This window comes from Mustela erminea, chromosome 13, assembly GCF_009829155.1.
Source record: "Mustela erminea isolate mMusErm1 chromosome 13, mMusErm1.Pri, whole genome shotgun sequence".
Lineage (NCBI taxonomy): Eukaryota > Metazoa > Chordata > Mammalia > Carnivora > Mustelidae > Mustela > Mustela erminea.
This window is the reverse complement of record NC_045626.1, coordinates 968,929-987,299: the sequence shown is the minus strand read 5'-3', so window position 1 is coordinate 987,299 and position 18,371 is coordinate 968,929.

Genomic DNA, 18,371 nt, shown 5'->3' with positions numbered 1-18,371 from the left:
CAGGGCCCGGGCACAGGCCTGCGCTGACCTGCTCGTTCTGCGCCCGTGTACTCGCGACCGCTCCTTCCCCTACTGCTCAGAAAAATCAGCGTCACGGCGACCGGCCGATGCCAACGAGCCAATGTGGGGACACGGGTAGCGCCGGCACAGACTACACCCCAGCTGTCTTCAGGGGTGACGGGCGCACAGTCCCACTTAGGGCCCTGCTCATGCCGTCCTTCTGTAAGACCATCTCAACATAGACGCCTGAAGTCCCGCGTGCTCCCAAAGGTGGGGGCATTAAGGAGAGGGAGCCAAGGCCTCCGCCGCACCCGCGACCCCAACACGGCCAGCAGCACCGCCTGACAGGATCTGCAGCGCAGGGGCCCCTGTGACCTCGGCCACTCCACTCTGACTCTGTCCTTCTGCCACGGTTCTGTCCTGCAGGTGATGTCACGGGTCCCACCTGTCTCAGCCTGCATACGTTGTCCCGCGGCGTGAGTCAGCCAGCCGTCCCGCCGTGGGACATGGGGCCCCACGATCTCAAGGACAAGCCTATCAACGGGGCTAGAGGCAAGCTGTCCCCAGACCGTCCACAGCGCGAAGCCCTCTGCAGGCAGCCATGGGGAAGGCCCAGGAAGACCCATTCCAGAGCCTGCAGCGGACCCTCTGCCCGCGGCCCCTGCACACAGCTGCAAGGAAGACCCCACGTGCAGGGGTGCTTCCACCTAGAAGCAGCTGTGGGAGCAAAGAGCTTCGGCAGAGGAAGGTGCTCTCGGCTTCGTCCAACTCGCTTTCTTGTTCCTAACAGTTTTATTGAGATACGATGTACACGCCATAAAGTCGAGCTTAATGCACCCAATTCAGTGTCTTTCCAGAGTCTCACAAGCACACGGCCTCCGCAAAGGGCTAACGCTGGCTTGTTCTCGCCACCCAGCCGGGCAGCCCTGACCTATGCTCTGTGCGGACATTTCCTCTTCTGTGGTTTCACATAAATGCTGTCGGCTCAGTGTGGAGTTTCCCTGCGCGGGACGCAGGTGAAGTCCGTGCAGGTTGGAGCCCATGTGGACGTCTCCCTCCTTTCGTGGCCCCGCGGTCGTGCATGGAGCACGCGTCGCCTGTCGGCTCTTCAGCTGAGGGACACGGCGCGTCGGCTGTCTCTCCCTGCAGGCCTGGTGCACCACACCCTGCCGCGACCTCACGCTCGCCTTACACGGACAATGCGCTCACTCATCTCAGGGGTCCCCGGGGAGCAGGGCTGTGAGGCCGCAGGGTGACTCCACGTTCAGTGTTTAGGGAAACTCTGCTGAGCGTCAGGCCTTCCCAGAAGCCCTTTGGTTGCTCTCTGTGTCATTCTGCAGGAGAGCAGGGCCGCCACCGGCAACGTCACGTCCCGGTTTGCACTCTGCAAAGCCCGGCAGCCCTCTCCAAGCCCGTGCACAAAGTCCCCCAGTGCACAGGAGCACAAGTCCCAATTAACCCGAGTTAGCACAAGTGTGGCTAAAGGCACAGGACAATGGGTGTTGTTTGATTTCCTGATCCACAGAGGGTCCCAAGAAGGGGCCTCCGTCTGAAATGACCTAAGAGGCACTTGTCCCAGAGGCTAAGTTGAAGCATCTCAGTGACGTGAGGGCTTTTTATCCCAATGCTTTGTACTTTCCTTTTATGCCTAATCTGTTCCTAACAAGGTACCTGCTTTCACTAATTCCTTTCTTCTGAGAAAAGCAGCGGGAAAGCAGTGATGTTCACCACTCCGGTTTGCCGCCGCAAAGGGTACTTGCCTTTCACAAGCTCAGCCGGGAAGAAACGCGGTCATTCAGCCTGCGTCACAGTCCGAAGAGCTGGAGGCGCAAGTCTGAACGCAGTGAGGCCGCAGACTCGCCGTCCACTTGCAGCTTTGTAAGGTCACCTCCCCCCGTGTTTGGAGACAGTCCCCGCAGAGCCTGGCAGATGCCCGGCTCGTGGGCCGTGTCTCCCGTGCACCGAGGCCTGAGGGCTGCTCCCCCATCCGTGGACGCGGCTCAGCTACCGACTGTCAGATTTTCGTAACCGAGTCAAGCAAGGAAGTGAGTAAGATCATTGTGCAAATAAGAGTCTCGGGTCTTGTGATGTTTCCTTTCACGCCGTCAAGGGAAAGCCCAGCACATGCTGGATCTGCCCCGGCGACGCACCAAGGAAGTGGGAAAAGGGCACAGGCCCCTGCGAGGTTTCCCGAGGGCTCCGTGTCCCCACAGGGGAGGTGGTGCACGTCCCCTCGGGGGTGCCCGGTTCACTCCGGCCCCTTCCTGCCCATGTCCGTCTGCAGCGTCCAGATCGGGGGGACAGTGCCGGCGCCCACTCCGTCTGTGCTCCACAGGAAGAGCCAGTGGGATGCACACAGGTCCCCGGGCCTCAGCGTCCCCGGCCTCACTGCTAGTACAGAGTGCTGCTGCTCCCAGACAATTTTACGTTCCTACAGCTTTTTGAGACAAACATCGAGCATCGCAAGGGTTGTTGTTTCTGGTTTTTTATTGGTCTCTGCGATAGAAAGAGGCTGTCCTGTATGAAGCTGAGGAGCTCACTTCTGCTATCACTTCTGATGTGACTGTGCGGTCTCTGATCTCATCCCGTACCAGAGCCCACGCCGACCCGTCAGACATGATCATCTTCAAGGACGAAGCTTCCCGGGAGCCTGGTCTACGGACAGACACGCCCGGGACGGAAAGCTGCGGCTTCGCAGAATCCCGGCCCAGCGCCCCGCACGCTGCGCGGCCGTGAAGACGGTAGTGGCTCGGGTGGGGGGCGGGAGGTGGGGAGAAAAGCAGGCCCCTCGGGAGGCTGAGGGAGTCAGCTTCCTGTCCTGTGAAGGTGCTGGCCACCGCGCCAAGGAGGGCTCTAAAGGCCGATGATAATGAGACACAGGCCGCACGGGTTTGGAAAAAGGGAGACCCCGTCTTGCCGTGCCGGCCACTGTCTGATCCGGGGGCGCGACCCAGCCCCTTCCTTTCACGTCCCGCTCAGTCCCCACGCCCAGGGCCCACCCCACCGCAGCGCTCAGTCGTTTCTGGGAGGCCGGCTGACCCCACGCGCCAGCCCAGGCCAGCTCCCGGTGCGTGAACACACGCTCTTGCACGCTCACTCACTCACACGGACTCACACGCACAGCCACACTCCCGTGCTCCTGTGCACAGGCTCATACTCTTGTGCTCGCACACTCACACGCTCGCACACGCTTACACACGCTCACATGTTCACAAACGTGCGCACACTCACGATCCACTGTCCCGACGCGCACATTCCCTCGTCTCACGCATCTCTCCCGCACTGCCCATCCGCATGTGCTGTCACTTTGGGGCCGTCCATGGAGAGAAAATTTTTAAAGGAAAAAATAGATTAAAAAAAATGAACCTTACTGGAGCTGGGGTATCAATGCTTCACCTAGTCTCCCCTAAGGATCCCCACTGTTCATCGAGTAAAGGGCCCTCTCAGCTGCAGACCGATGACAGGGGCGGTTACTCTGTCCGTCTCCAGGCGGTTCAGTCCGTGTCCTCATAGGCGGAGGGAGCGTCAAAGTCGATTAAGCGACCGTGGGTGGGGGCAGGCCTGGGGGCCGGTGCCCTCCTTGCTCTCGGAGCCTCTGTGGTGTTCTTAATGTCACAGACAGGCAGGGGGACCCCAGAGACAAACGACATCCTCAAGGTCACATAGCAGGTGGCCAGATGTGGCCCTCGGCCCCAGCCCGGCGCACTGACCCCAGCCGGAGCTCAGCCAAAGAGCCCAGCGCTTTCCGTCCCTGTAATGGCGGGCTGGCACGCTGCACCTGCTTAGTAATAACTCACTACCTTGAACAAGCGTCTTCCTCGTCTGTTGATAGTTAATGGTTAAAAACCCAAAATATGTGCAGACCTGGTCAGGAGAGGGAAGAAAGAGTGACACCACCTTTGTCATTTAGGAAACTCTACTGCGGTTCTCTCCGCTTCGGGTACTGTGGCAGCGAGTTTCACGCGGCGGCTTGGGCGGGCCACGGCTCTGTCCGCGTGTTCTGCCGGCAGGACAACACCGACACAGGGCAATCCTAGATGCTGTGCTGCCCCTTGTGCGACCCCGGGGATAGAGCGGGGAGCAGGTCCTGTTCTTGCTGACCAAGCCAAGAACGCGCCAGGGGGGTCTGTGAACCACGCACTGGCTCGCCCTCTCACTTCGAGAACGCCGTGCGGGCAGCTGGGCTGTTGGCGCTTCTGATCAGGCGGGGACACCTTGGCAAACTATCCCTACAAAGGGCAGGGCTAGGGGTACGTCATGGGGAGGAACTCTGCAGAGGTTCTAAGTACCTGCTGGGGTCCAGAGTCCTCTTTCTCACAAACACGTCCCACTAGGTTCAGAACCAGCTAAGGCCTGACGGTCAGCCCCTGGGTGGCGCCCCCCGGATCAGACAGTGGCCGGCACGGCAAGACGGGGTCTCCCTTTTTCCAAACCCGTGCGGCCTGTGTCTCATTATCATCGGCCTTTAGAGCCCTCCTTGGCGCGGTGGCCAGCACCTTCACAGGACAGGAAGCTGACTCCCTCAGCCTCCCGAGGGGCCTGCTTTTCTCCCCACCTCCCGCCCCCCACCCGAGTCACTACCGTCTTCACGGCCGCGCAGCGTGCGGGGCGCTGGGCCGGGATTCTGCGAAGCCGCAGCTTTCCGTCCTGGGCGTGTCTGTCCGTAGACCAGGCTCCCGGGAAGCTTCGTCCTTGAAGATGATCATGTCTGACGGGTCGGCGTGGGCTCTGGTACGGGATGAGATCAGAGACCGCACAGTCACATCAGAAGTGATAGCAGAAGTGAGCTCCTCAGCTTCATACAGGACAGCCTCTTTCTATCGCAGAGACCAATAAAAAACCAGAAACAACAACCCTTGCGATGCTCGATGTTTGTCTCAAAAAGCTGTAGGAACGTAAAATTGTCTGGGAGCAGCAGCATGAGATAACTGACAAAAGCAGATGCGTTTGAATTCGGAATCCCAGCCTTGACCTTCAACTGCCCTGGAGAGCTTGGACAAAGTCCAGAGTTTCTGTGAGCCTCAGCGGCAAATGCTTGTTGAGGAGCAACAACGGGAGAGGCTGCCGTGAGGGAGCGAAGTTGGATTGATCACTCCCGTAAGCAGGGACTTCGCTCATCCTCTTACCTTCGTTATTTTTATCGAGACATAAACGCTGAGCTGCGTGAGTCTGAGGTGTTCGTTTCCCATCAGTTGGGGACAGCTTCGTAAGTGACCGTGTGGACATGTCCACACTGTCGGGAAGTGGACGGAAGGACGGCATTGCTGCATTTCTCACTAGCGATCAGAGCGGCCAGAAACCTCGCGCATTCACAGACCACGTCGTGGGCGCAGAAGACACGCGGAAGTGCCTGTCGGAGGAAATGTCCTTCGACTCTGCAAAGAACGTGCTAGTGTGTTACCTTCTGCGTCACCTGGTCGACATCTTTATTGCCCGGGGCGCATTTACAGGTGGCCGAGAATGAAATTCCCAGTCACAGTAATTTATGATGCGTTCTGGCTAAGCATCTGGACGTAAGTTCACTCAAAACTTTCCCTGGGAAGGGCCAGACCGAGCCGCTCCAGCCTCGGGAGCCAGACGTCTCAGTCACAGCTTCCCTACTGTGCCGACAAGGCAAACAGCGGCCACCGTGTGCCGATAAAGCTTTATATATGGACGCTGAAAAGTGAACTTCATATGATTTTCACTTGCCCAGAAATTCGATTCATCTTCTGACTTTTTTCATCCATTAAAACACTGTGAAAATCACTTCCGGTTTGTAGGCCACGCAAACGCGGGCGGGATGTGCCCATCACTGACCTAGATGATCTAGTGTTTAGTCAGATTCCCCATAGTATTCCCAGTTCACGGTCGCGTGAGCTGAAAGTGTCAAGTTACACATTAAAGATTTCTTACTGTAAACCTCAGTCATCCTCTTAATGACCCAAAATAAGCCAACCTCGTGTCTGGACAAAATGAGTTCCGATTCAGATCTGTGGGATCCAGTGGTGGAGACCCAAGCCCCAGGTTTTTCCTGAGCTCACAAGGGAGGGGCTTGGGATCGCAGTGCACCGGTGTAGGGCAGCCTGGGAGGGGCTGGACGGGGCACACAGGCCTTCGGAGCTGGGAGGCTGCAGACGAAAGGCCCTGCCCTGGGTGTCTCCAGCCGCGGAGCAGCCTCAGACTCGACAACCAGCCACCCTCCTGCCGCCAGCTCCATGGCCTTCTGTCCTGTGGCCTTGGCTCATTCTCCCAGAGCCCTAACAGCCCGGTGGTGTGGTCCTACCAGCTCCACAGGAAGCCGTCCTCCAGCCACATGGGCCCATGATGCCTGGGCAGGTCACCCCGTGTCACCCAGCATACCGTTGGCTGATGGGGTGACAGACATTCCCACACCTCAGGGAGACGTCTGCAGGTCCCGCAGCAGCCGCTCCCACCGCCAACGCGGACGGCCGTTACGACAGCCTCCATTAAAATCAGAAAACGTTGAGAAAGGTTCCCTAAAAGGTGTTGCTTTTCTAGACACCGAATAACTAGGGCATGAAAGAGAAGTGGTAAGGCTCAAACTTATATCGAAAAACTATGACAAGAATTGAACCGAAACTCAAATTGTGAAGAACAAGTTTTAACCTTTCCTGAAGACGTAAAAAGAGCAATGAGCAAGCGTATCTCCTCAGTGAGGTGTGTGTGTGTGCGTGAGTTCGTGTGTGCGAGTGAGTTCGTGTGTGCGTGTGAGTTCATGTGCGTGTGAGTTCGTGTGCGTGTGTGAGTTCATGTGTGCGTGTGAGTTCGTGTGTGCATGTGAGTTTATGTGCGTGTGAGTTCATGTGTGTGTGAGTTCATGTGCGTGTTAGTTCATGTGTGTGTGAGTTCATGTGTGCGTGTGAGTTCATGTGTGCGTGTGAGTTTATGTGCATGTGAGTTCGTGTGCGCATGCGAGTTCATGTGTGAGTTTATGTGCGTGTGAGGTCGTGTGTGCATGTGAGTTCATGTGTGCATGTGAGTTTATGTGCATGTGAGTTTGTGTGTGCATGTGAGTTCATGTGCGTGTGAGTTCATGTGTGCGTGTAAGTTTGTGTGTGCAAGTGAGCTATCTGTGTGTGAGGTTGTGTGTGTGTGCGAGCTCCTGTTGGTGAGTTCCTGTCTGGCAGGGTGAGCCCGCGTCCGTGTGTGGGTGACTTTGTCCCTCCGTCCCCACATCTCAGTGCCTTGCTGTGCCCGTGAGAGTCGGCCGTGATGGCAGAGAGACTGTCCCCAGCAGGCCAACTGACCGTTAGGTGCATAATGGGGGGGGGTGGCAGGGGCCGCAGGTGACGGGCTGCAGCCTCTGTCTGGGGCAGGAGGCGCACACCCAGCTCACCCCAGCGTGCTGTGCCGTCTTGCTCCCGCGGCCCTGGGGCTGCTTGGGAACAGGGTGGGTCTCCTCTGGCAGCCCATGACATAGCCACTCCTGGGGCTCTTTTCTCTGAAAAAATCATAAAAAAAATTCTCAGACCGCCCTTGCAAGCGGCCGCCAGCTGATTGCATGGACCAGAATTTCCCCCACAACTTCCAGCAGCAGTGCATCCCCTGGGGGGACCCTCTGCTCTCCAGAAGTCGTGCGGCTCCCGGCGAGCTTGTCTTCCTGCCGACTGATACCCGATCGATATTCATCACATCCAAACTGACGACCGAAAGGTCTTTAAAACACTCTTCCTTTTTTTGAGAATAACAATAACGAAGGCATTACATATAAAGGAAAAAGAAAATTTCGATTAGCAGATTCTAGTTTTCAGAACTGATAAGGAGCCACGGGAAGCCTCTAAGGACGCCGGGGTGGGGGAGCGTCTGCCCTGCGGTGTGCAGCGACCCCCTGCCTGGCCTCAGCCCCGCCCGCGGCCAGTGTCCTGCCCGCGTCTCACCACCTCCCTCTTGCCCTAGAGAAGTGCTCTGAATCAACTCACAGGGACGACCCAAAACTCCATCCTACGAATTCCCTTTCCACGGTGTCGGGTGTGCGGATGTGAGACGTCACAGCTGCCCCTGGATGTCTGGTCTGAGACGCGCCTGCCGGGACGGGCCGCGCTCCCCAGACCACCCCGGCCCTGTTGTTCTTCCTCTGGGCACTCGCCTGCTGTGCTGCGCCCATGTCCCAGCGATTGCCATCACCAGACTCTAGGTCCCAGGAAACCAGGGAGGCCCCCGTCCCGTCGGGACGCCTGGCACCACGAGCTCCTCCCAGGGCCCCGACTGCCGTTCTGGAGGAAAGAAGGCGGAAGGAGTGGGGCGCTTTCTCAAGCAGGCGTCCTCCCCACCGCGGGGCGAGAGCCGACCCACCACCTGACCCCTGGCTGCAGGCACAGGAAGCTCCGCTCTCCCCACAGTGAGGTCTTTTCTCAGTCTGAATTATGGATTAATGGCCTAAAAGTGTCTACTTGCACAAAGAAAGCCATTTTGTGCTCAGGAAGAGGGGAAATGGCCAGGGTAACTTCCCCAAAGTGCCTCTAGGGGCCGGCAGGCATGCCCCCCACCCCCCATCCCGCCAGAGCCTGGGGGAGAGAAGGCGGCACTCACAGGGCTTCGTGGACGTGGATGTGTCAGGTGCAAATGCGGAGACAGCAGAAACACCCAGAGCAGCTTGGGGTCAAGTCCTGACTCTGTCTCAGTGCAAAGGAATCTGCTCATTCCCTGAGGCTGTACCGAAGGGAGCCAAGGGCCTGGAGCTGAACCCGGCTTTCCAAACTCTCCACTCCGTCCCCCCGTGGCGAAGGAGCCCTGCAGGGCCGACCTCCATCAAAGGCCCCGGCCCTCCTCTTCGGAGCGCGCCTGGGGCGCCTTCCACACCAGCTGGTGCGTCCCGCGTGCCCTGAGCCACAGCACATGGGGGCTACCAGTCAGGACCGGAGAGAGGAATCAGAAAACCTCTGGTTCTTGCTCTTGGAGAATCTGGGGCCTGAAACAGGAGGTGCCTGAATGAATGCTGGCCGCGGCCGATGGTGGGAAGAAGAGACTGTGATTTCTGAGCAGAACAGTTTCCAGCCAGGAGGTCGGGAAGTTTCCGCGGAGCAGGGTTCTCCGGGCACAGGCTGATTGCAGATGGCACGGTGCGCCAAGCGCCTTCTGGACGGGGGCGTACTGAGCACAAATGGAGAGGCGGGAGGCGGGGAGTAGGGACCCCGGCGAGGAGGCTGACAGGCCCAGAGAGGCCCCCTGGGACCACCTGGACCCCACACCCCCGGGCCCCCCGCTCCCGCAAAGCGCAGCTAGAGCAAGGACGTGACCGTGGTGGGAGCCAGGTCCACGCAGTCGGGCGTGCACTATTACATCAGCGCGGTCCACGCAGTCGGACGCGCGCACAATTACATCAGCGCGGTCCACGCAGTCGGACGCGCACTATTACATCGGCGCGGTCCACGCAGTCGGACACGCGCACTATTACACCGGCGCGGTCCACGCAGTCGGGCGCGCACTATTACACCGGCGCGGTCCACGCAGTCGGGCGCGCGCACTATTACACCGGCGCAGTCCACGCAGTCGGGCGCGCGCACTATTACACCAGCGCGGTCCACGCAGTCGGACGCGCAGTATTACATCAGCGCGGGGCCTGGTGTCCGGAGCTGCTGCGCTCGGCCGGCGGCCGGCCCGCTGTGCCGTCCCCTGCACACTGCGACAGTCTGGGCGCGGGAGGAAGCCAAGCTACGTCGGCGAGGCGGCCCCCGCTGCAGCAGGAGGAAATTCCCAACCTCCAAGCACCAGCCGGGAGCTGTTTCTGAGCCACATTCTTCATTCCCGCACCCGAGATCTCATTTTACGTAACATCACAGAGAACTCCGGCGTCTGGAGCAGCGGGGCCGAAACCTGTCGTGTCCAGCCAGCTCGCCGGCCCTGTGTCGCACACAGACACACGCACGCGGGCTGTCGTGGTAGCAAGGGCCCCCGCGACTGCTCTGTAGGCCAGGGTCCTGCACTTTTCGGGCCGGGTAGAGCAAATCTTCTGCTGGATGGATCAAGGAATCGCGCTTTTGTCCTGGCCTTTGTTTTTGTGCGCCGCGCGTTCCGGTATCACTGTCCACAACTGTTCCCTCGCCTCCCCCGGTGACATGAAGTCAGTGTGAAGCACCGTTAGCTGGAGAGGCGGCAAAGAAAAGGAAAGAGGCTTAGCAGCCCTCGGCCTGCAGATTAAGTGCCTCCGCAGAGTCCACCCAGACGTGGCCGCCACGTCCCTCCTCGGCCCTGGCAACCGCTGGGAGCCGCTTGCTGCCCCCGCCTCATGCTCCCAATGGCCGGGACAAAAGACGCCTTCCTCGAGGCCATGGCTGGGGCTTGGGTCGGAGATGCATTCTGCTCACATCACAGAGGGCCACGCTCTACGTGTTTTCCCGACGGATGGCGGGAGATGAAGACGCGTCTCTCTCTCATCGGTGATACCCATATTCACAGCCCGCCCTTAGAGCTGCCGCTTGGCCTGACAGAGAGCCGAAATAGTTGCCGACATAAGCTTACACATTAGATTCTGAAGCTCAAAAAATTCAGAGAAAAAGAAATATTCTCAACTATTAGTTGCCGGTGGACTCCAACTGATAGAAATTAAAGCATCATAAAATACGCATATGAGATCCAGTGGGACGGGTCAAGTTTTAGAAGGATTCAAAACCGTTCACTCAAATTTAGCAGGTTAGTACCACCGAAGTGTACGGCCTCTGACAACACCCCCCGTGCTGGGAGAACGTCCTGGAAGAAATCTGAGAAGCAGAACTTGCCCCATGGAGGCATCCACTCATGAGCTCCACGCTTGCCAACACGACGTCGAAAATTGGCAATCATTTGCCTTTTGACTTAAGGCAGAGTTAACGTGTTTCCCTGTAACCCAGTTGTGATTTTTGGAAACTAAGTTAGTGGCTACACTTCGAAGGAAAAACTCAGAAAATAACTATTCAGCAAGCAGGAAGCTTCTCTGTAGACGGTTTTCAAATTTGTCCCATTTTCCCAAACGTGCGTCTCTGGTTTCATGCATGGCTCTGCCCACCGCTTCTCGGCCAACAGCCAGCGTGGCAATGTGCAGGGGCACAGAGGGCCGCGGTGCTGGACACGTTTCCCTCAACGTATGGGACCGACGAGGCACCTGGGAGGCTCAGTCGTGAACCCAGGGTCCTGGGATAGAGTCCTGCATCGGACGCCCTGCTCTGCGGGAGTCGGCTTCTCCCTCTCCTCCCTGTCCCCCTGCCTGTGCTTGCGCGCGCTCGCTCTCTCTCTCTCTCTCTCAAAGAAGTAAATAAAATCTTAAAAAAAAAAATTTGGACCATAACTGAAAGTTCACACTGTGGTGCGGGTGAGGCGCTATGTTGTAACAGAGCTTTGCCTCTCCGGTAGCGGTTCCGAGGACCCGGCCATGACCGGGAGGCGTGTCGGGTCCGGCAGGCGGCCGCTGCCCAGCAAACCCGCACACAGAAGCCGCGAAGGGAACAGCCAGACCAATGAGAAATCAAAATAAAAACGAGGTGTCCTTCTTGAAACTGGGTCATAACAGGCGTACAACGCTGCCGCGGCTCCCGGCATGCGGCCTGCTGGCTCCGTGTGCGTCGGTCCGGGAGGTGGCCGCCGTCTGCACACATGATGACAAGATGCTCTCTCGTGAGAACGCTGGAGATTTGTCCTCGGCAACTCTCGACTATGCCATACAGCAGGGGTCCGCAGAGCCCGGCAGGACGCCGGTGACACGGGTGGTGAGGATGAAGACACTCGTCCGCGCTGTTGCCGTTTCGTCTTTAGAAGGATCGTTAAAAGCTGAGTCCTCCTCGAACCAAAGGCTGTTTTCTGAATCACAAGATGTCACCTGAGCCTCCGAAGCCCTCTGCCAGGCAATGGTGATGGGAGCGTGCGTTGGGAGCCGCGTGAAGCCCGCGTCCAGGCGCAGGCGGGCGCCAGCACACGCGCGCGCCCGGCTTGGGGCGAGCAGGAAGGCGGCTGCCGTCAGGAGCTCTCTGTTCCGTTCTTTTGCACAAACTTAGAGTCGCTGACAGCCACGGAGGCGCTCTCTGAAAGGGAACACGCGGCCCCCCGTCGTGCTCCTGGCCGTCCAGACGCGCGGCTCCCGGACACAGGGAGCCGCCGTGCAGGCGGAGGCGGAGGGCACGCGTGTGCGGGGCATCATGGGCCCCAGGGACGGAGCCGGCCTGCGGCGCCCACAAAAGCCTTCCCGGACTCTGAGCCTGACAAGTCAACTCATGACTGAGAATGCGGTGGGGGCTCTTGCTGGGGAATTTCTTTTTAAGTACTTTTTGAAATGAAGTTAGCAGAACCGTCTGCAGTTAGCCGATCGGTTCGTGTTCCTCTCTCTGCTCAGGAGCCGCGCCTGCCCCTCCCGCTCCTCAGCTTGGGGAAGGGAACCGGGGGCGGGGGGGGGTCTCAGAGCTGCACCAGCCCTATGTGGCAGGCCCCTGAGGCCCCTGCGACTTACCCCATTCTCCCTCCCCGGCGGGGAGGAGAGGCAGCACGTGGGGCGACACCCCGTCCCTCTGCCCGTCTCTGATGCCCCCACCAGGCTGTCCTGTGTCTCCTGGACTCTGCTTCTCTTCTCTGGGACCGATCAGGAACCAGGAGCTGTGGCCAAGGTGCTTTCTGTCCCCAAAGCCAGGTGTCCGGTGCAGGCACCCACACGTCTGTGGTGCACGCGGCCCTCCGCTCCCTCGGGGGGTGAAGCACCGTTCCCCAATCTCAGCGAAAACACGATTCCCACAAAGCCGCGCAGTTGTTTCGCATTAAAGGTGATCGTGAGCAGCCCAGCCTGCCGGTGTCTGAGCCCGTAGGATGTCCCACGAAGAAAGTCCTCTTGAAAAAGTGCCGCCGGAGAATGACGTTTCCTCTGAGGTGCAGAGCAAGTCACGGGAATTAAAACAGTTTCGACTCCAGGTCGGAAGCAGAGTTCAAGGAGCTCCCGCAGTGACCGTTAAAGCCACGGGGGAGGTGTGCGTGCACACACACACGTGCACACGGCGTCCGCACTGGCCCTCGGAGGCACAGAGGAGGCCTTCAGGCCGCGCAGGGAGTGGCAGCTCAGCGCAGAGCAGGGGCTGCCGTGTCTGGACCAGGGATCACCGGCAAACAGCGGGTCCCCCTCCCTGTTCCCCCCTGGGCTTCCTTCCGTTTGCAAATGTGCCTGTTAAGAAGCGAGTGTTCGGAATACTAAGAAAGGATGGACGCCAAGGCAGGAAGTTCAGAGGGGTGTGAGCCGGTGGGAAGTGAGCCCGAGGGGGACGCAGAGCCTCCGAGCCCTCGTGGGCCTCCCCACCCGGGAATAACTCCCGCACGGGTTTTCCTTCTTCAAAAGCCAAGACAAGGCGCTGCGCAGGTCACACCGTGCTCACAGCGCTCTGACACGACGTTCCTGCACCGCCCCCCCCCCCCCGGCGCCGTCACGGTACAACTGACACACTGCGACGTGTGGGCCCGGGGCCAACAGCAGGACGCAGATGGGGCCGCACGGAGGAGGCCGCACAGGGCCCAGGATCCCGACCAAGCGCGGCTCCCTCCCGAGGGAGCGTCAGAACGTCAGAAGCCCTTCACGGGCATGTTCACGGGACTCCACTTCCTCCTCATTTTTAGTCCTAGTGGGTAAGTCTGTTCTCGCCCTGGGCTCCGTGTCTGTCTCTTTATGTCCTGTGTCTCGAAACCAAGACCATACACTTTGGGGACAGCCACCAACAGACACTAAATGGGAAAGGTAGTAAACCCAGAAACTCCACGTAGCAAACAACCCAGATGTGACCTTAGTGTCACGCGCGCGATGACAGAGGAGAAGCTCACCCGGGCTCCCCTGTCTTCCCGACGGGAGTCAGATTCCGCTTCCCAGGGACCCGCAGGCCCAGAGCGCCAAGAGCACATGGGCAGCTGGGCCGTGTCGAGGGACACGTCTCTGCCCACGGTCCCCATCAGACGCAGTCCCATAGGGTCTCCCGAGAAGAAAGACCCTGCACGTGGCCCATCCCCAGTCTTGGTTGGAGAAGGTGGAGGCCATCGATCAGAGGGAGCTTCTCCGGCGTCACAGGGAGACCCGGCTCAACTTCTGACGAGAAGCTGTTAACAGGGATGGATATTCAGGCACAAATACCACCAAACTCGGCTTCCAAACAAATGCGAGTTTGGTCGGGTTAAATGCCCCACATGGATGTAAGCCAGGATTTTTAAACGACTTCTCACCTTGCTCTCAGTCCCCTTGGGATTTCTGCAGACAAAGGGAGGTGCTGTGGGTGCCCCAGGATATCTGGGGGCGGCTCCAGAAATGGTCCTCTGCACAAATGCGGTGGGGGAAACTTTAGAGCAAATAAGTTAAATAATTGCTTTCTCGCTTGTCATGGACATATGTTCAAATCACTTTGCAGGTTGAGTCCTTTCATTTCAACAGCCTCAAAGCAGCAAAAATTGCCTACATTTTAACAAGTCAGATGCAGAAACACAGGACATTTCTGAAGAGGCCGACAGGGGTACACGCCGTGGAGGGGGATCGGGGGCGGTGGCCCCACATGCCCACCACACGGGAGTCGATGAGAGCAAGAGGGCAGGCGGCAGAGGGCGGGGTTCTGGGGTCCAGGAGGGACCCGTTGTTCTAGTCCTCATGCCGCTCCTAACCCCTCCTGACAGGAGCTTTTCCCTGAAATCTTCCCAAAATGCACAGTATGTTCCCCCGACTGGCACTAACATGGCAGAATCCCCCCCGTGGCCCCGTGGAACCTCAGCCCTCAAGGCTCTGCCATGACACCCGCGCCAGCCCTGGGGGCAGCACCAGCCTTCAGAGCCCCCAGGTGGCAGCTGTGCCCGCCGCCCCCATCTCTTTCCTCCCCGCCTCGTCTGCGTCCCAGGCTCACGGACCTCCAGCCACCGTCCACTCCTGGCATCACGTGGAAACAAGCAAGACCATTGAAGAGGCCGCATGCACCCGGGAGTGTGACCACCTGTGGGATTCCGGCTCTTCGTCCCCGGGGGACCTGCCGCCAGGTCTGCACGTGGCCACCGTCATGCTCTCACCGTTTAGTTCAAGCTGGGGCAGACCCCGGGCTGGTGGGCAGCGAGGGGCTCCCAGCCCTCAGCCTGGCAGTCTGAGGGGCGGACGGGCTGTGATGCGGAGGCTCCGGGAGCTCACCGAGCGGAGCACGAGAGGAAGGCGCCCACGTGGAGAAGAGTGATGCGGTCTGTCTGCGGCCGTTCCCTGCGGGGAACCTGCCCGCACCCCACCACCAGCCCTCCGTGGAGGAGCCTTGAACCTAGTCCTGGCAACGGCCGCACCCCCACAGCACGGCGGTGCTCACCGCGAAGGGAGAGGGGGTCCTTACCCAGGACTCCGACGGGCGGTGTCTGACCACCCTTCCCTGCTTAACCCTCATCCGTGACCAGCAGCGCCAACGGCATCTCCCCCATCAGACTCCAGGAGGGCAAGGCGGGATGACCGCGTCAAGGCTCAGAAAGGCTCCAGGCCCTGCGAGGAAGCTGAGCTCTGGTCACACGTGCATAGAGACGTGGACCACAAGCTTCTGGGGGACAGAAGAAGCCCCAGAGCTGAGGTGCTCCTCCCTGCTCAGGGCAAGACGTCCACGCGCCCGCCGGCACACTCAGCTGGGACCTGAGCTGCACCCGCACAAACACGACGCCATGCCCGGCAGGTAAGGCCCTGCTTGGCACTGGCTGGTCCTGCCCCACAGGTGCCTCTGTGGCTGGGACCCCAAAGATCGCAGTGCAGGGACAGCCAGCGGCACTGGCACCGCCAGGGGCAGGGAGGAGGCATCCTGGCACAGAAACCACCAGAAAGGCTGGTGTGAAAGACACGCATGGCCAGAGTCCGGGGTGAGGACAGGGGAGCAGGGCTCTGAGAACAGCAGGGCCAGCAGAGGTGGGGCCGCATGAGGCCCCCAGGACCAGCGGTGGTGGCCAGCCGAGTGCTCCTGCCCCACGGCCTCACCATTCCTTACCCGGGAGCGTGACTCACTGACCAATCCGACCACCGTGTGTCTGATGCAGGGCCGTCATGACTGGACGGTCCATAACCCTCAACCTCAGAAAGGAAAATTATTGTCCAAGTTTTGATTTCATCAGCGTATGCAATCTGGAAGTCCAGAGTTAGGATAGTGGAAGTTGGTGTTTCTGTAAGAGCCAGCGTGGATGGTCTCTCCCTAGAGAATTCATGCTGCAGGTCCAGGACATGCTTGTGGCTGGACCGGCCCGCGCTGTCGGGAGGCAGGCGTACTCGCCGTGTTGGCCGCGTGGCCTCTCCCGCTCCCGCTCCCAGCGCGCCTCTCCCATCCCTGGGAGCAGCTGCATGTGTTTATTCCAGAAACATTTTACCCAATAATCTGCCCTTGGTGAATCCTGAACACACGTACATAAATTCAAACACCACTTCTGGCTCAAAAAGGAGTCTGTGGAGAATTTGAAAAATGGACTATTAATTTCTGGTTTAATGTAACCGTTTTTAGTAAGATTGTAAAGAGCAGAGCAGTGCGATCAGAAAAGTCCGGGTTAAAATGAGGACGTGCAGACTTCCTCTCTTTCCGTCAGTGGATTTCTGTGTGGTCTTAAAATCACCCTCTGCATCCTGACATGTCCTCACTCTCACTGCCAAATTAAAGAAAAAACCCTTCATGTCTCTCTGTCCCTAGTGAGACATTCAAGGACAAGTAAGGATCCAGAGGACAGAAGTCCTGGCATTGGGAAAACCCCTTCACGTCACTGGGCGCCTCCGCTGGGACGGAGGAAGACGCACGAGACCCCCAGGACCAGCGCGACGGCCCTCCCTTCTCCGCCCCCGAGGAGACGACAGATCTCTGCAAACAGCACAGCACTCTGCAAAATCCACTTGTCATGATGAAAGGTGAGTTTCGTCCCCAACAACGGAGACAACCATCCCAGCGCGCGCTTGCCGACTTCCCTGCTGGGAGGGGCACGTGTGTGTGGTGAGGGTGGCGTGCGTGCGTCCACGTGCACGTGAGTTTGTGCGTCCACTGATGTCCCGTACAGGTGTGCGTGTCTGTGATGTCCATCTGTCTGTGTGGGTCTGCGTGAGCGTCCGTTGTCGTCCCCGTGCGTGGGTCCCAGCAGGAAGGTGGGGGACTCCGTGTTGAGAAACCTGCTCTGATGGATTCTCCCAGCCGCGTGGCCGTCGCGGGCAACCCTCGTGCAATTTGGGGCGTGAGCTCCGACCTCGGTCCCCGCATACCCACTGGGCGGGGCGCTGCGGCCACCAGGCTGAGCCGGGCAGTTCCGTGTTAGGCAGAGCCGTGTGCCACCGTCACTTACACGGTCGAGCATGAGACCACGGTGCAGCCCGGGTTCGGACCAAACTGCTTCTTAGGATGCTCGGAAGGCGGCATGCCACGACACGGGAAGTCCCGCAAAGTCACGGAAAGAGAGCACAACCGAATGGCTTGGTGGGCAAGGTCATCGGTTTCCTTCCTTTTCTTCTCCCTCTCAGAATTCCTGCTTCTCGTGCGACGGCCGTCCTGACGGGGCGCAAAAGGGAGGGCCATCGGAGCTGGCCTGGGCATCCTGCGGATCCTGCGGGAGAGAAGCCCCCGGCGCCCGTGGCGGGGGGCGAGCCCTGCTGCTGCTCAAGACACGGGGCAGGGCACGTCCTCACCCAGGCAGGAGGGAGAACACGGGCTCCGGGGAGGCGGCGTCTTGTGCCCCCCGGTCCTCTCCGGGAACCTGTCCAGTGCGTGACAGAGATTTCCTGCTATCGGCTCATACCACCTCAGCGTGACCCGTGCTCTGCCGCGCCGTGCCAGGATAGGAGGCTGGGGGTCTGCCCTCAGGCCTCCTCGCACCCGACCCCCTTGGGGACTGGGCCAGGGCTCGCAGCCGCCCACCCGGGCTGCAGGTGGAGGGGCCGCCCATCGACAGTCGGACCTGAGCGTTGGCATGTGCGGCTTCCGGCCAGGCACGGCACACTCCAGGGACGGATGCCTACCTCGGGCCCCAGGGGTTCCCACATCAGTGGGGGACACGGAGACGACACAGACATCCACATGTAAGCGGATGGCCTAGGGCTGCCCCTCTACACCCCGGCTGCCTGTCCCACAACCATCGTCATGACGGCGGCCCTGACACGCCCGCCGTAGTCCTGGGGGACCAGCCACGACCCAGGGGCATGCGCGCCGCACGCGTGAGCACGTCCTCGGCCTCTCCTCCCGGAAGTCAGGCCTCTGCCGAAGGAAGACGAGAGCCACCCACCCCCGAGTCCTTCCTGGGACTTAGTCTCTGGAGAAAGTTCCTGGGACGCTCCCGGGTCCTCACACACACGGGAGCCGCGTGCCCGGCCCCATGGCAGTGGTTTTCACCCCCACCACGAAGAACCACAGGAGACACACGTAACACTCCGGTGTCGATTAGGTGCAGGGAACACGGTGACTTCTCCGTCCTGGGAGTCA